Source organism: Thunnus maccoyii, chromosome 16 (genome assembly GCF_910596095.1).
Source record: "Thunnus maccoyii chromosome 16, fThuMac1.1, whole genome shotgun sequence".
Lineage (NCBI taxonomy): Eukaryota > Metazoa > Chordata > Actinopteri > Scombriformes > Scombridae > Thunnus > Thunnus maccoyii.
The window spans coordinates 16,899,330-16,915,766 of NC_056548.1; positions in this window are offsets into that span (position 1 = coordinate 16,899,330).

Below are 16,437 nucleotides of genomic sequence, written 5' to 3' on the forward strand. Positions count from 1 at the left end.
ACTGGAGATTCACCGTACCAAACAATGCAAGCAGGTGGTGTCATTTTACTGGAGTTCTTTTCTCTATTTATTCACTGCATGAAAAATTTGTGAACTCTACAGTTTGAGAAGCCCTGAAGTCAGTGTAAATATCTATCTACTAAATCTATATATGTATTTTTTCACTCTTGTAGCAATCCCATAATGGTATAATAACCCTAAAGCCCTTGCTCACAGAGCCAAGTCAGATGATCCACAACAACCCTGAATCCGTCTGGGATGCGTTTAGCCTAATTTAGCACAAAGAGTGGATGCCGGGAAAAACAGCTAGACAAGCCCAATCAAAGATGCCTTACAATCATTTTAAAGCTGTCACATTTGCATGCATGTTGTGAAACGTGTAGAAATAAAAAAAACATTACATTGTAGTTATTTTCTGGACAACTGCTGGGTGCACAGCATTGCAGAGTTCCTGGCTTCATAGTGAAGTTGCCAGTTTTGCATAAATCAGAACAAATCCAAAGTAACCCTCGGATGGATTGGTAACTAGTTTTGTTGGCTCATCAGCAACAAGCAACAACATAGACACTTTTGGAGTTGAAGAAACATGATTATTATTGTCTTTACTAGTCACATGTATAATCAAAGTGGAAGATGAACTGTCAAACAAACAATAAGGATTTCAAAATGTTAAGCATCCCTGTATAAAGAATTGAACATTGGATATTTTACTGCTGCATTAGGACACTTTATGTGACAATATTAGAGGGGGAAACAGAAACATCTGAGATCAACATTTACATCAAAAATATATACAGTGGTTGTTGAGTGAGCAAATATTTTAAGCAATATAATGATGTAATGATGCAGCTGCTGACTGTGCCATTCTTGAAACTATTCATTTACTCATCTGTAAAAGATAAATTAACTTATTCAACAATTGTAAATGTTAACATACATCAGGGAAAATATTTATACAATACCAAAATGAAGGAAAAAATGTATATAATGTATGTATATACAATATAAAACAGGTCATAGTAGAATAGCTTCAGTGTGCTATACAGCTCATGACATATTGTAGTTTTTACAAGAACTTGTCACTTTGTTGGATGAAATATGAAACCACTCATCCCAAAGAAATTCTGACATTTTAGCATTTTGTCAATGGTTATAGAAAATACTGTCAGAAATTGAGTTAGATTGGGTTTGAGAGCTGGAAACTGAAAACACTTTTGGTATTCAGCACAGTTTAGTTTTTTATGCTGTATAAACCATGCAGCATACAGCACTGCATATGTTGTCAAGCATCATTATAAACAAATCCAACTGTTTGTCATGTTACTGATCTTAGAAAGGGGTTAATGTCTCGTTCCTTCTTAGGAACTCAAAAACAAATGTCAGAGCTTGCATCACAAACAAATCTTAAATACCTAAACTCAACTTCACAGACTTATTAATTATACATTAATTATTAAATAAATATCAATAACACTGTCCGTCTTGGAAAAGAGAATTGTTAATAGGTAGACTTTTTATCCTTTGAGAAAAACACATGTTTTATGCATGGTTGTTCCAATGGTTGCATCTTATATTTCAAAAATGTCATGGTTGCCTCTTTCTTCAAGATGGCTTCAGAGGCATCCATCTTTCTTTGGCAAAAGCTGTTAATCTCTGTATAAAAGTGTTTGGCAGTGCACACAAAATGAGCACACAGCACTATAATTAAGAGCACTGGGTGGTGGCCTGTTAGATCCAAATATGTCCGATGTATTTGTTGGCAATGGGCCTTCTAATTCACAGTGATGATCCAAACCTGAAGCCAAGACTCATCCACAGAGGCAAAACACAGGACAGCTGTTGACACATAGTATTATAGCACAAATGACACAATAAAGTCACCCTGCTTTCAAAAACAATGTCAAAGTAGGATAATACAGTAGCTACATTTACATGCATGTTCTGAACCTTGTTAAGATCTAGACGCTGCATTAGTAGCACTTATGACAGTTATTAATACTGAATCCTTGTGAGAAGCAGTAGCTGCAGCAGCTTCACCAGTCGACATTTTGACTGGTGGACCATTCTACCACTTCACAAGTGTGTTCTAAGTGGTTCAAAGTCATTGTGTGTTGAAATACTTTTGGCGTGCCCCAGTGGTAGTATCAAAAGAGACACTGTGACAGTGCAACACACAGACTGCAAAAGTTTTCACTGTCAATCTCAATTCTTTGCAAACAAAAATGAATGAAAGATGCTACAATCCCCTGGTCTTTAGGTGACCACTGGATTGCAAAAAAAAAGGACATTTCTTTAGTACAACTCATAGTGGCCTGAAATGGTCGCATTTTCAGTTAATGAATTGAAGCAAAGATCTAACATAAATATCTCATAAAGAGGTATTATATCATTTCAATCCTGTCAAAAGACTGTAGATACAGTATATTATAGTCATTTAGTGCTATGGGTCAATGTAAATCTTCATCATCAATCATTTGAATCAAAAAAAGAGTATGGCTAATAGCTGACCCAACCTGGACATAGTGATAATTGATGGTTTATTGATTACTGCATCGAACATAAATTCTTAGTTTCCTTGCCCCCCCTGCACATTGTCCACAAGGCAATCAAATTGCCAATTGGGTGAAACAAAAAAACAGCACAGAGCCCTGGAAGTGCAAAGGATTCACTCTTCTGGTAAAAAGTGCTTCAGGTACAGAGGATCTTGAAACTAGATCCTCACCTATTAAGGTTAGAATCCTTACTCACTGATATTCAAAGCACACAATTTCAAGACACAAGGGAGTAAGACTGTGAAAAAAAACTGTCAGTCAGGATTATACGTTTTGGGGATGTGGCATCTCATTATCTTAAGAGACCTCGATTAAGGCAAAATAGACAAGTGTGAATGACAGTAAGCAGTGTAGGTCTACGCCAACTGATACTAGATCAGCCGATATTCCATTGCAGCTCTATATCTAAATCTCTCTCGTATAGTTCAGAGCTGAGCCGCCGGTATTGTGTCTGGACTCATTCATTGGAGCGTAATCCCATATTGAGGAGTAATCCACAGGCTGAGCAGTCAAAGAGAGCTCTCCTTCTTTACTCAGCCAAGCCTAACTGAGGTGGCTGAGGGGATTTTACAGCGCTCTCCCTGCTCTGTCAGCAGGGTCAATGAGAGGTGAAAATAGACCGGAGCATTCACGAGGCCTATAAACTGGTTAAAAATCCCACACATGTAAAGCACAATGTCAGATTTCAGGGACAGACTTGGAGAAAGGTTGCAGTAGGACGCTGTAGGAATTTTGATTGGTTGGCATTTGTTGTGTGCTCAGCAGAAAACACTGGGGGCCATACTGGGTGCATATACGCGTGATGCATGCAAACACACAACTACTTATTTCAGGGCATATGGTAGACTGATTGACTTGTTCTGTATGCATCATTCATAATTCTGACTGTCTGTAAAAGATATATTCTTTGGGGGGAAATTCCCCACATCAGCACTCTGTGGTAATTTCCTGCAACGCTTGGGACATGCCACAGTTGAATGGCAAGCTAAATTGCAGCAGGGAGAATTACCTCCGAAAGGTGCCTTGCTAGCTCTTAGACAGGGCTATTAGCACTGGAGTGAGCCCAATGATACGGCGGCCCCCAGGGAGCAGGCGAAAAGAGAGGCTGTAATGATGACAGTCACCACCACTCTCCATCTATTTGTGCCTCTGCTCAACTGAGCTGGTAAATGTAAGACACCAATCAAACCGAATTTGCATGTCCATACTTTATTTCAACTTGCAACAGCTGCTGATTTTATAGTAGGTGAGTCCCATATCAAAGCAAACTGTGTGCTAACAGCACATGCTACTGTTACCCACAACAGGTTCATTCACATCATTAATGGACCACATGGTATATACTGTAGCTTAAATGTGAAAATTGTCACTTTAAATATTTTTCAATTGACAATTGATCAAATGGCAACATGTATGTGAAAGGAGTTGCTTGTAGTGACAAACCTACATGCCCAGCACTCAACAGCAGAGTCAACAAATAGCAGGTGAACATAGTCAAGTATTTAGCAGACATTTAGCTAATGAGAGAGAAGTCCAAATGAATGCCAATGTTGCTTTGTATCAGCTGGATGTGTACATCCAGTGTAGCATCTCTTTGCTAAGGTGATAATATGTCAGTGCTGTATTTATGGCTTGTTTCTGCAGGCTCCAAGTAGCCAAACAATTTTGTCTTTTGTCCTTTTGTCCTGTCTAATTGTGTATTGCAGTCCCCCTAAAATACAGACAAAAAACAGGACATGCTACTAAAAAAATTAATTCGTTTTTGGAAATTATTGACAGAAAACAACCTGTGGCACAATATGTCACTCACACCTATCTCTGGCTGTTGTGCACCAGAAGCCATCTTACCTTGCCTGGCAGTGTCTGGTACACCTGCAACATGCTCTGTCTGCCTTATCACCATTACCCAGACACCAGCCGTAACAAACAACCTGTAATCCTCTTAGAGCTGTAGAAAAACACTGGGTGCACAGACCCATATCACCATTAACAGAGTGAGACAAGAACTCTCACACAGTTAAATGCAGTATTTATTTGTCTTGTTATCAGTTCATTTGTTTTTTCTAAGGTTGTTTTCTGGCTTGTGGAAACTGGATCAATGGGAATCAGAATCCGTGGATATTGAGGAATATTTTCAGCCACAAACCCATGACTTACCAGGGGATGATACATTTTACAGGACCTGTTTGCTCTAAATTTGGAGTTAATTTCATGGTGTGAAACAATATCTTTAGAAAGCTCTCTCAGACTCATGGGACAGAGCCTCAGACACAACGCACAAGTGTTGGCATCCATGACTCTCTCTCTCTCTCTCTCTCTCTCTCTCTGTGTGTGTGTGTGTGTCTGCTACTAATGACCTTGGGTGTCTCCTGCATGCTTGCCACTGTCACCAGGCTGGCACAGTCTTTGATTAGGAGTAATTAATGCTCACACATCTGGTGGGAGCTCCCTCATCCCTTCTTAAATTTGGCCCTCTCTTGGTTTTCCGTCATTCCCTTCATGTACTTCCCCCCTTTTAATTTCTTTATCCATCTTTCTATCCAAAACCATATAGAGAACCATTGATTATCTGACATGTTTCTTGCCGCTGGGTGTAGAAGATATTCTCCATACCTCCCTCAGTCAAACTTACCAGAGGTTTGTATGTCAGTGTTGATATGAGCAAGTCTCTGTCATTGTCACCTTAGCTGTTGCCCAGCTTTTGATCTACTTTCCATGCTAACCCGTGCTGCTTCACTGTGCAAGAGATGAAACGGCTGGTTTCTGGCAACCTGAGCAAAGCAAGTCCCTCGGCACTGATCCTTAACCAGTTCGGCCTCTCCCAGGAATTATACATCACACGCCATGCTCACAGGAAAAGAGAAATAGAGCAAAATAAACAGTTGGCTTGTAACCGTCTCCCTCCAATTACAAACAACAGATGTGTGTCATGGTAGACACAGGAAGGAAAAAATTTCATATAGCACTTCATGGTTACATTTTATAGTTAAATAAAATTCAGTTTTAACTAAATGTATCTAATATTTAGTGTAACTGACTGTTTGCTAAGCCCTGTTCCCTCATTGTTGCTTTGCTTTGTCTGTTGAGCTTTCTGTTCTTGTATAGCACATACGCTGTTTACAATAATAACAGAGGCAGATTCACTCAGAATACATAGTCATTTTTTGAAACAATAGGCCTTTGATTTCAGACAATTTTAACAAAAGGAGGCTTTTGCATTTTGCACTGGCAACTGCCAGTCTTGGTGGCTGAAATGAACTGGCTAGCAGATTTTACTAGCTGTAGCTAGCTAGCTAGCTAATTGAGCTAATGTTAGCTTCATGAGTTGGTTAAAAACACTGTCTCAGGCTGTTTCCAGGTGACTCATGTTAAAATGAGAATCTTATAAAGGGGTCTTACATATGCATTTGATGGCTAAATGCAGTACATGATGTTGTGCTAAATACTGAGGCTATAGGTGCATTTCTTGTCAGCATCCTAGTTGATGATCCACAACATGGGCATAAAGAAACTGTATCAAGACAGAGCGTGTTTAAGTCCCGCCCACCCCAGAGGGGGAAACAATTGATTGCTCTCCACTGACTTTGTATTGCGTGAAGGTGTCCCCTTGTCACTTCTGTCTGCTAACAAACAACAGAAAAATGCCTAAAAGCTGCTGTGTGGTGGGATGCACTACCAACGGGATAAAGAACCCAGAACTAAATTTTTATAAGCTGCCAAACTGAAAACTTGATCCTTTACGAGCTGCAGACAGACATTTAAATCACAGAATAACTAACCTGCATTCAGCTAAAATGCTAAATGTAATGGGAATGGGAAATGATTGCATGTCTGTGTGTGTAATTTCCCAGCCTATGTTTACAAACTGTAGTCACCATATAAAAGTGTCATGCCTGCCTGCTATGTAGTGGAGTCAGCTATAAAGTTGGGCTATCTCTACTGTAGATGTGATGTCAGCCCTTGCATTCATGTATTGCATCTTAATGTAACAGGTGTCAGCATCTGCTACAAACTACCTTTTCTTCTGTGGTAGACATAGGGTGCTAAAATAATACCTTGACATGTTGAAATCCACCATTCAGCCCCATGCACACTGATTCAGCATGTGCAGAAATCCTGAGCTTGACTGCCGAGCCTAGTTACGGTTGCTAAGCTATGATCGGACAATCGCTGTTCGGGGGAGGGGTTTAGCGAACGGTGAATTGGTTCACTCCAAAGCATGCTTTATTGCTCAGGTATGAATTCAGAGAAATTTTTACTGAATGTGTGACATTTATCAATCACCGTCTCTTCTCTCCACCAAATGGAGACCCATTTGAAGCCCTAGCAGTGGACAATACACTGGGTCAGGTTACGCAAGGTAAACCATAAATGGCATGTGACCCGGGGTTTTGTTCCTGGACAGCGAGCACTCAGCTGTCAACACCAGTCCATTGACCGCTGTCCACACAGCAACACACCCTGCCTTTTTCCCCTGGCACCCTCCATTTCCCTGGCTCAGGACAGAGAGCAGCTGACTGCCAGGGAGAGGGCAATGTCCAGCTATTATCACTCCCAGCATGGGGCCACATGCAGACAGACAGGGCGTACTCTGACAGGGGGAACTCCAGGCGTGTTTATCTGCTAAAAGCAGTCTTTTCTTTCTGTACTTTATGTTTTCCTGCTCTTCCTCATTCACCAGGAGAAAACATAAGGGACCATAAGGGATTAGTTTTTGAAATCTGGGGATTTATTATTACCTGCGGCTACAAACTGAAAATGGATTAAAACCCTCATTTAACAGAGTGTTTTTGCTTCATTGTACTCCACCTTTTCAGAAATCCCAACCTTAAAATCCAATTTGATTTTTTTCAGTTACCAGACTCACCTGACTTCAATGATATGGAGTCATGGTGTTAGTGAGAGTAACACTGAAAATTTAGGGGGATTGCATCTATGGATTCGGTCCGGCAGGGGGTCTTGGTGCAAGTTCTCTCTATCTGGAAATCGCTGGTGTTGGGGGATGTGCAGAGATAAATATTCAGCAGAGATGCACACAGGTGAAAGGCCAGCAATGCATGACCGCATGAATAAACATTCTCCCCTGTCTCTCTGCAATTACAGCCTGCGAGCAAGTGGTTGAAGTAATTGATGCCCCAAAATGCTCTCAGAGCCACTGGACCAAACTGCAAATTGGGTTTCCACCTACATGATAACTAGTGATGGCTTGACCACCGGGCATTTCCTCCTCCCTACCTAGTCTGTTCTATTTTGGTTTTCATCCGTAATGGTTGGCTGTGTGTGAATGCAGTATTTGTGTGTGTGATAAAGTATGTGTCATATTAGTAGGCAATAACGAGGGAAGTTTTGACTGCCTAGACAGCAGTGACAAACTTTGCTATAGTTTGTATTTATTCAACCAGGCTCTGCTGTGGCAGTGGCCCTTGGGATTTTTGCTCTTGGGCAGACAGTGTACTTGTATACCAGGCCCAGCAGCAGTCCCAGTATACAGGCGGATCCAGGCCTACAGAGGCTCTGTGGCCCATGAAGAGGGCTGCTATGGCTGATAAGACCCAAATCTGGTGGGCCCCCTGGAGCTATAGCTGGCCCTCAACAGCACAGACCTGCAGTCAAAACACAAAGAAGACTGTGGGGTGCACAGAGGGGCTCTCTCTACATACTTTGCAAAAGCTTTTCTAGAAATTCACAGGAAACTCTGTCAACAATAAATCACAGGCATCATCCCTGAGGAGGATTGGATTTAATGAAGTGAGTTATTTCAGAGAAGACTGAGGGAGATTTTTGCTGTAGCATTAGCATTAATGTTTCAAAAAGAGGAGAGAGACTATTCAATTTAGAAATCCAGTCTTTTTTCGATCATTGAATGAGAGCTAATACATCAATAGCACGGTGAGTAATTAGAGGTTCTAGGCTATCTGTAGATGGATCAAGACATTAGCAGCCACAGGCACAGGAAATGAGCTGAGTCAAAATCATTTATATTGTTCAAACAAATTGAAGTTGAAAGCAGTCATCCACGGTGTGGCTCTGCACTGTTCTGAATTCACACAGTCAAATGAGCAAAGACCTGCATTGCATTTCAGAACAGTCCACAATTACTGGGATTTCATGGCACATTTAAATAGAATAAATAAACCTGGACAATTTAAAACTAATCAAGCCTGTTGAATTATGCAGTAAGGTGTGTGGTGCAGTTGACATCACCAGTTATTCCAAAAGAAAAAGGACGGGGCAATTTCTCCATTATCTGTGATTTATTTGATTATATAAAATGGAGGACAAAGGAGGAGCAGGCATGGGCAGCTGCTGTATGGTAGCCACACATCTAAAACCCTGATGGTCCCCTATGGAGATACAGATAAAACCAGAGCACGCATGAGAATGCAACATTAGTCATGTGGCAGTCTCACGGCTTGAAGGAGCTCAGTTCTACAATGCCCTGCTCCGTTGCATGAATCTTTTAGATTATAATGTTGCATTCTTTCCCACAAATTGTTTTCTTATGTTCTTTCTTCGATAGTTTGTCATTTTTAATGTGTTTAGCATGCAGTTAGAATAATTTTGCAGCTATACAAATTGCTGCAACAAGATTTGAAGTAGCACTTTCCATTTGAAAGGCTAATGTGTAAAACTGAAGTGCATATCCAATATTACACAGCACACTAACGTTTCATTTTCTTCTACCAGGAAATGTCCAGAGAATGGAAAAGCCAACAACTGATCAAAAGAAGAATGAAACACGTACATATAGCAAGACAGGAATCAGCTACATAAGTATGCATGCGCATACAAGCACAGAGCGAACATGTACATCACGCAACAAAGGCAAGACATCTCCCCAAGAGATTCCATTTCCAATTCCCAGATTACTGCCCCACTGGTTGAAAGCTGATTGAAGATTATTTAATCATCTCCAAGGGAATGTCTGTGCATATCTTAGACTAGCAAAGATTGAAATAAGATTCTGGTCCGAGACTCTAATTATGGAAATCCTGAGAAGAAATATTGAACTAATCACTAGTCATTTACATCTTCAAAGGAAATTACACATTACATCCACTTGATTCAACTGGAAAAGTATTAGGAATTTATTAACTGCCATGTATCAAAGGCTATACATTTTTCCACAGGTTGTGAAGAGCATTTTAAAGGATAAGAAAAGAAAGGCTAAACATCTAAGCCGATCTGTTGGCATGAATCTCAAACTTTCTGGCATCTTTTATAAGAAAAGTCCAGAATTTGATGATTACTAAATGAGCAGGTGCTAGATGCTCCATGATAATGGTCTTGTTTGTTTGCAACCTGAGGCAGCACTAATGCACGCTGCTGCTCAAATTGTAAAAAACACTTAAGCAATCTAAGCTGCACATTTCTCCATATTTCTGCATTTTGTTTGTGTGTTTTGCAGTCAAACTGAGGTTTTTCTTTTTTTCTACCTATGCAGCCACAATAGCTCCTGATACACAGAGCTGTGTGAAAATAACTGGATAAAGACACACATTTACATGCCATAAGTTCAAAGATACTTATCAATCACATCATACCGCAGGTTTATGCACAGAAATTCTGACAGGTTTTGATTGGCAGCTTGAAATATGCTTATTGAAACTCTAACACATCACAGTTCAAAGTCCTGGCCTGTTTTACTTCCATATAAACAAACAAATGCAAACAAATCTGCTGCTGAGGTTTTACATTCAACTGTTGCAATCAATCAAAACAATAGACATTACATTGCTATAAGTAAAAACTATCTTTCCAAAAGTATACATATTTTGTAAAGGCAGTCTTAAGAAATTACATGTAGAACAGGGTACACAATGTGACATGTTTTGAGTGTACCGCTGATGCATGAAATTAATGGTATGAATAAATGGCAATGGGAGTGCTGGTGACTCTAGACAATTTTTGTGATATTTCTCATTATTACACTTCTGCATTTGCAAAGCATGTACACAATCTGCAGCTGCATTTAGGCCTTAGTCTGATACATGTATATTGTTGGAAGAAAATTAGACATATGGAAGAGCATAAGAGACAGATATGCAGTATATTTGTGAAAGATCCAGTGTACTAACAACAGTGACACCAAAAATATTTGAAACTATTTAACTACGCCTACAATCTAGTCATTAACCATGACAATGATACGCTTGCTCTGTTGTTGTAGTTGGCTACTGTTAACTATACCTTAACCATACTGTAACCGTCATGTGCAGATATTGTACAAATAATTAACTAATAATCAAGCAGCTGTAGCTCAGGTGGCTGTTTGTTAAGTGATGGTTCTTCTCCGAACCAAGGGTCTAAGGATAGAGGGTGTCACATTCTGTGCAGATTGCAAAGCCCTTTGAGGCAAATTTGGGATTTTAAATACAATTGATTTGACCTGACTTGAAACATCCATTAACAAGACAATGAACCCAGAATTTCTCCCAATGTGTATGTGGAAAAATACACGTAATTCGGAACAAAAGCGTCTATGAAATGAATGTAATATAATGTAATATTTAATTCAAATGTGTTATAATTGAACATTTAAAGGCTTGAATGCAATCCGTGGTTTTTAAGCCAATAACCACGAATGGTTTGCAGACTCATTGGCAGGATGAAACACAGAGCAATTAACATAATTCTGTAATATTTTATAGGATTGCCAGTTGCACAGACATAGCCCGAGGAAAACATTAGTCTCGACTTAAAAAGAGAATCTCTTCTTGTGCAGCTCTAGAGAGGTATTGGAATTTTCGAGAGAAAAAAGTAAGCAGGAGTTGGTTTTCCGTCTGCATCCAGGAGTTATGTCCATGGTCATAAATAGTGTATTGGTCCTCCATGAGCCACCACATAAGGAGTTAAGAATGAGTCTTTACTGGTGAATGTGGTCTATCTCTGAACCCAATCAATGTTTAATATTTGAAGGAGCTCAGGTGAGGAGAGGCAACAAGAGTGTACTCGGACACACACACACACACACACACACACACACACAGGCACACACACACGCTATCACAACAAAGTTACTTAAATACACATATACTCACACCTGCTGTAACACAATCATTTACACCCGCTTCCAACCATCGCTTTGAAGCAATGAAAGTCACAGTCTAAAGGGAGAGAACAGTAATAGGATTGCTCAATTAGGTGCCAAATGGCTTTCTGGGGGCCAGTATTTCATCTCCACTGCCAGTGCAAGCAAAGTGGAAAGAGAAGCATAGGCTTCTGAAAGGTGAGTGCAGACATAAGCTGCATATTGGAGCGATTTTATTGGCTTTAAAACACAGGCCTGATACTTGCTACGGTACTGGGGCTCTCAAGGTCTATCACCCAAATTACCTGGATAACATGTATGCTGATGACGTCCTGAATCAGCCAAAGTGTTCTCTGACGATGTTGAAGTAAGATTACATTTCATGCAAGGCTGTGCAATGCGATTTTATTTGCGTTAATGGAGGAAGTACGAGGAGGAAAACACTCATGTGTGCTGACATAAAAGCATACAAATACAGCAAGGATGTCCTGCGCTTCACAGAAAAATATGCCCGACGCACTGAAGGCAAAGGCTGCTGACAATAATGACCACTCATTGTTCCACCTCCTTCCTCTGCATCAAATTCAATTGCTACTTTTAAATAACAATAACAAGAGGGAGCCAACAGTGGCAAAGGCAATTTAGAGATTTAAGCCTTCTTCTGTAATCACCCTCACACAGACAAATGTGTCACCCCCAGGAGCTAATCAGAGAGTAAAAGTTCAACATTAAAATTGGTCTAGGCCTGTGCTTGGCTTTAAGATTTGGCTACCCACCATTATGCTTTGCACAAAATACATGACACTGCAAATACTATACAGATTTACAGACAAAATACGTTAAATTTGAGGCAGATGCTATCCTCAGTTTAGCATTGCTTCCTACCCAGAAAGGAAATTCTGTAACAGGTGATTTCTGAAAACCATCACATATCCTTCTAAATAAAACAAAGAGAGTCAGAGAGCCTGTAATACCACCAATCCCTTGGTTATAGAGGCAATCCTGGATCAATAACATTCACAACATGTTTGTTAGACCCCTCAGATCCTTTAAACCTGAGTTTCTGTGACTCCAGGGCTTTCCATCCAACCAGTGTTTTATTTACCATATTACTAATTCAGTATAGCCTTGTTATCCAGGCCCTCTATGTGGCCTGCTCCTCCTGGGAGGCACTGCCCTAATTGTGTTCAGCAGATCTGTGGTGTAGAATAGCTGAAATCCCTGACCGGGTCAGAAATGAGAATATCAATAAAAACAGACCCTGGATGATCTTTGCTTGTGGCAAAACTGCACTGCTACACAGTACTGGATACTGAGGTTTGTAATTACATTCCTCTGAATAATTGAAATCACTGTCCTCCGGCTGTAAGTTAATCTAACTGAATGTTCAATATTACATTATTTTATATATCATATATTTTACATGCTGCCTCTCTGACAGTCGTTCCAGGAGACGTTTTAAATGTCACAGCCGACTCGGTGAGGAGGCCTTAACAGCACAGTCAACAGATGACGATGCCAACTTGGTCCAATATGTAACATGTAATACTGTAGTGAGTCCAGTTGTCTCTGTGCTCCTTGTTGTGACACCTTCTCATCTCATGTTAGCTGACACTACAACCGTGATCTGCAAGGTTGTGTTGGTTGTCTGTGGAAAGGGGGGAGGTGAACTGGTCACTCTGCACTCGTAAATTGCCGGCAGGGTTTATGGCAGTGCAGTAGCAGAGCAGGTCTTGTCAGTTCATTATCACAGTAGTATAGCTTTCTATTTTCATGATGTCTGCTCGCTCTGCAAGGATTTATCTCCAGCGCTGTGGATATGTATATGTCACAGTGCTTTTGCTATCTAACACAGAGCTCAGACACAAAATTGTTTCAATCATCAGCTTATGCTAAGCAGTGAAATTATTCACACAGATCAGCTCTAACCACACAGACAGTGATGATTGTGGTGCAACCGTCTGCGTATGCCAGTTTATTTTCTGTTCTTGTCCTCACACTGCTTACATTCAGCTACTATTAGATGCTGACCTTTACTGAAAAAAAATCGTCTCTTATCTCCCCCTAGTTTAATTAGCTATCCATGTGGTAACACCTTTACAACACTATAATTATGCTTGCATTATTATTGTCTTGTTATCAGACATTGCAGAGGCTTAATATCTTTCTTAATTCTCATTAGTGTCCAATAGCGGATGTATATGCACTACTGAGATAGCCTGAAAGTGGCTTTTCCTTAAAACGGAGACTATAATGCTGCTTGACTCTGTAGTATCTCCATGAAGCAAGCTTACATCAGCTAGATAACAAGATGTGAAGGAGGTATAAGGTGCACGCCATAAAATCCAATTAGTCACATAGTCGACTGAGAATACTCCTGGCTCATGAATTTGACCAAAGTACTCACTTTAATGCCAGCTTGTGAATCCAACTTGATTCTCAACCTGAGCGTTATTGGGCCTGACTCAAACTGTTGATTTGGTAAATGTGGTAAAAAAAACCAAAACAACAACAACAAAAAAACATACATGCAGTGGGAAAAATACATTAACTTACATGAAACATAGATCAAAGCAACATTTATTCATTCGCACATCTCACGGTTCACTGATGCAATTACGAAAGAGCAAAGTTCCCTGGCCGATATCAGTCATAGTGATTGTCTTGTGTTTGTCAGGTGTTGCCTTCCATATGGAAATATAAAACTGACATGGGAAACCAGCTCAATTATTTATGACTGTAAATCTCATTAAGTATGAGGAAACGGTGCAAGTACCGCACATAGAAGTATTTATGAATTCCCATCACAGTTTACTATGAAAATGTACTTTATACTTTAGTAAGTGTTAAACCATATAGGCTCAAATGGAAAGGACAATGGCAGGACATATTTTAGCATATTGTATATAGGCTCTGATTAATAACCCTGATGAAACAATATACAGTATACTGAGTAGTCCCCAGAGATATTACACTGGACAGTAGGTGTTTGAAATTATGAAATACAATCTAGTAATAGGAAACAAAAATGTTGTAAACATCTAAAAATAATGGTTATTTAACTAATTGTCTGTGGACATTTATAAATTATCTGGCTAAATGTCTCTTTCCAGTGTCTTTCTTCCTTGTCCATACTAAAGCAATTATGGACACTGTAGACTGTATGAAGTGCTAATCTCCAAACCAAATTATCCAGAATAATGCTCTAATTCAATTGTAAGAAACAGCTCAGAGAAGACCCCTAGTTCACTTAATGACCCGGCCGATGATTTAGAGTCTGAGTGTGATTCTAAGCCGTAGATTTAATCGCGCTCAGCAATTCTAAGAGAACATCCATTCCACATGCAGACCGCACGTGCAGCATGTGTGACCTTGGTTAATATGCTCAGTCTCACACACATATGGCCTTTCTTTTCAATCACGTGAGGGATTGATTCCGCACTGTGACCTGGAGTTCAAAGGAGGGGATGATTGCTGTTTTAAATATGTCTCATTATATACAGAGGAGGGTAATGTTCCTCAGAAGCATAACTCTGATGGCTAAACCTTCCTCCCCCGCGGAGGTGATTCATTTTTTACTATCCCATCAGTCATTGTGCTGAGTGGAGGCACACATCATCATCGCCAAATGGCTCTGACATCGGATTGGCAAAAACAACCAGTGCCTAGCTTGTGGTGATTACATTATTGCCTCAGAGTTAGCTCAATGGTCACACTCTGAACGTTTTAAAGGGGACGTATCATGCACATTTCCAGGTCTACATTTATATTCAGGGGCTTTACTGGTATAACTCGGCATGATTTACAGTTCAAAACACTCCTTATTTATCTTATACTGGCCATTTATACAGCCTCTCAGTCCAGCCTCTGTCTGAAACAGGCCTTTTCAGCTGTCTCTTTAAGGTCGCCATCCCGATGTTCTTATTGGCCACCTTCCAGAAGCTGCTCCTCAGCAGACATGGCTCCAGAGGCTTCATAAACAAATAGTAGTAGTAGGATTTCACCCCTTTTTCTCATTCTTTATACAAAATAGAAACATCTCAAATACATTTGTACATGTTTGAACTGAAATATGTGAGTGGAAAATGCGAAAAACCCATGGAACAACCTTAGCAACAACCTTACGGAAAGGAAGGCCCTTTGTGGGCATGCATAAATAATCTGACATCATCACGAAGTGGAAATAGAGGAAATATTGCAAATGAAGGTTTCAGAGCAGGCTGATGCCCTGGCTTTTGCCTTGCAGGGAGAATTTTTACATACATTCACCTTAAGTTTTGGAACTTTGACCATGTTAAGCAGAGATCTGTCATCATAACAATCTAAACATAACAGAAAATCACAAAAAGCATGATGCTTGCCCTTTAAATGTTGACAGTAGTTGAACAAGCAATCCCCTTGCATGGTCAAACAGCTACACCCGGCCACATAACAGCTATACACCACAGCAGGCGGTTAGTCCCTGTGGAGATTTCCAGCTGTACCTCCCACAGACATATACTGTAGAGGTGCATGTAAACAAATGACGCCAAGGCATAAATCTGCCCAAGAACAGCTGAATGTAAATACATCCTCTGATCCCTTGGGTTTCCTCTTAAAATGCAGCAAGAACACACAGATTGTGTCCCTAACCACACACATGCACACATACTCGCTTTGAATCACAGAGGGACCTGCTGGTCACATCCTATAAGTAAGTTTGCACAATGTATTAGAAAACTGGAACTCATACATATTTTGAATCTCAACAACACCTTATGCTTTATAGTAAGGCACTTATTTTGCTATTCATACCAGGGGGATAAAAGGCAGCAATCTCATGCATCGAGCTGTTTCCCTCTGCTTCTCTGTTTG